This window comes from Halyomorpha halys, unplaced genomic scaffold, assembly GCF_000696795.3.
Source record: "Halyomorpha halys isolate HHAL.00 unplaced genomic scaffold, Hhal_1.1 Scaffold993.1, whole genome shotgun sequence".
Classification (NCBI taxonomy): domain Eukaryota; kingdom Metazoa; phylum Arthropoda; class Insecta; order Hemiptera; family Pentatomidae; genus Halyomorpha; species Halyomorpha halys.
In genome coordinates this window covers 23345-26378 of record NW_027112534.1, presented here as the reverse complement: position 1 = coordinate 26378, position 3034 = coordinate 23345, and the positions used below count along the sequence as shown (strand labels likewise).

Here is a 3034-nt window from a genome sequence, read left to right as displayed (position 1 = left end):
TGGTTCTCCATAATGATTTGTCAGTAGTTGTAAGATTTTCAGTGAAGTTAAGTAAATTTTTAATTTTGAATTTTCTAATTTCTGCTTTAAGTTTGTTTTTCGCAGGGACCATGCTATCTTCTCTGTATCGTTCCAATTTTAGTATATGTACCGCCGAAGCGAATATTTAACAAGTAAAATTTAAGATGCGTTATTTTAACTGTATTTGCTTTTAAAAACACAAAAAGAAAAGGAATGTTTTCTATATTTTCATTACAAAATTTAAAAGTGTATTTCGTTGGCTGGTTTTAATCACGGTCCTCATTTAATGACGGTCCCCATCAAAATGGGGCAAAACGTCCACATATGAAAAGTTAACTATTTTTTCTTCCTCTTGACCGCATTCTTAGAACCAGTCCACAAAAAATTTAAGTTCCAAACAAAGAGGAAATTTAACGTTTATAAACTCGGTTTCAATGAAAGTGAAATTAAATTCCAATTTTTATTTAAAATTTTAAAAGAAATAACCCTTTATCCAAAAAATATAAAAATTGTTTTTGCTTATATATGTATAGTTTAGCTATTTTCAAGTTGCTCTACAATTTTTTATATCTATAAATTATCAAAATAAAATGAAAACTGAATACTTTAATCACTTTTTTCTATCACCATTCATGAATTCGTATTAATACTATTGAAATCGTGGAGGCCATATTCTTCTATCACCATTCATGAATTCATATTAAGACTATTGAAATCGTGGAGGCCATTTTCTTCTATCCCCATTCATGAATTCGTATTAAGATTATTGACATTGTGAAGGCCATATTCTTCTATCACCATTCATGAATTCGTATTAACATTATTGAAATAGTGGAGGCCATATTCTTCTATCCCCATTCATGAATTCTTATTAAGATTATTGAAATGTGGAGGCCACATTCTTCTATCACCATTCATGAATCCTTATTAAGATTATTGAAATCGTGGAGGCCACATTCTTCTATCACCATTCATGAATCCGTATTAAGATTATTGAAATGTGGAGGCCACATTCTTCTATCACCATTCATGAATCCGTATTAAGATTATTGATATCGTGGAGGCCACATTCTTCTATCCCCATTCATGAATCCGTATTAAGATTATTGAAATCGTGGAGGCCACATTCTTCTATCACCATTCATGAATCCGTATTAAGATTATTGAAATCGTGGAGACCATATTCTCTCATTTTTTCACAAGTTTTAAAATCAAAACTCGTATGTGCATCTATGTCTAACGACTATTTTTCATATATTGTAACCTTTAAATTGTAGGAGGATTGCCCGAGTGGCGGTAAAGAAACCACTTAGTTTTTTGAGGTGTAGATAGTTGACCGTAGATTAATGATTGGAGAAGTTTGTCGGGGGGTGCGGTGAACAAAGAACAGCATAAATAACTGTCAGTTGCAGGCCTACCTTCTACGCCACAACCCCTGATGAAGACCTGAAACTCAGGTCGAAACGTCGGCATAAAATAAATAAATATGGTTTTGTTTATTTATGCTGTTCTTTGCTCACCGCACCCCCCGACAAACTTCTCCAATCACTTAGTTTTTTACTATTGCGTGCCTTTGTTGAGCATCCTTCTACAATCTATTACACACGGTAATATTAAATTGTCAATTATTTTTTACATTCTGTTATAAGAAGCACGATATCTCGTGCTTGCATCATGATTAAAGTGTAAACAATGTGTAAATGTAATTACGATGCGGAATTGGAATTTTGTCCATTTACATTCGGTGACATTGGGAGCATATTATACATAAAGAGAAAGCTATTTGTAAGACAATAAGGAATTTAAATTGTAAACCAGAAGCTACTCATTACAATGAAGGGCTAAGGACAATCCAGTCTTTTATAAATCAGAAAAGAGCATAAAATATCTAAAGATTACTTAAAAACGTAAACATAAACATAATAGCCATCATTAGGAAAGAAGATAAAAGTGAGTACAAATTAAATTTCCATAAATTATTGTTCAGAGACTGCACTAATTCATGATTTAATGACACACTGCTATGATGTGAGGGACAATAAACAAGTCATAGAAAAGACCATTTATTTCAGAAAAAGTTAAAAAAAGTTTTGTCTCCAGGAAAAACCAAAGCCTTCACAATTCTATGATAAAACATTTACCTTGATGAAAGTTTCAACCCATAATAACATATAGTTCTCATTAAACATGCAAAAATTATCTTAAAATATTAATTAGTATTAACAACACAATATAAATATAAATAAAACATAATTTACTTTTGAGGTGCAGATAGTTGATCGTAGATTAATGATTGGAGAAGTTTGTCGGGGGGTGCGGTCAGAAAGAACAACATATATAAACAAAACCATATTTATTTATTTTATGCCGATGTTTCGACCTGAGTTTCAGGTCTTCATCAGGGCTATAGAACAAAAGAGATAACAATAACATTTAGAGAAACATAAAATTGAAAAGAAATAGAATACAAACAAATTTAGAATTATACAAAATATTGAAATGAATCATAAATGATAAAAAATTAATAACTGATAATTGAATAGTAAAAAAAAAATTAAATTGATTGATAATCGTGAAATTAGATGGTAGTAGATTGGAAACTGTGAAAGTTGAAATATAATATCATGTCGGTAAGAAGATATGTATAATATCTAACCCCTTTAAAGAAAAGGGGGGAAATTTGAAAGAAAAGGACGGAGGGTTTTGAAGGTAATTAGAGATGGTATTGCAAATAGTAGTGCGTGATAACTCTTTAGTCTCATTAGAATGATGAAATAGGGGGTCGTTGTGAATGTATTCTAAGTCTGTAAGCAATTCTGGAATAATTTTTTTAACTAATTTCAGGCTTAGCTATGGGTAATCCTCTAGCCCCCGATTTTTCCAATATCGTACTTAACGATTTACTAAGCTCCGTTACCCCACAGTTCTCTAATGACATCATTTTTATTAAAAAATATGTTGACGACCTCCTCTTAATACTGAATCCTAATAAAATCACCGATATCTTATTTGC

General features: G+C 31.2%; 1 pseudogene; it reads right to left on the bottom strand.

The window, feature by feature from the left end:
- Nucleotides 1–64: 64 nt before the first annotated feature.
- Nucleotides 65–164, bottom strand: LOC112211729 (U6 spliceosomal RNA; annotated as a pseudogene).
- Between the last annotated feature and the right edge of the window lie 2870 nt (nucleotides 165–3034).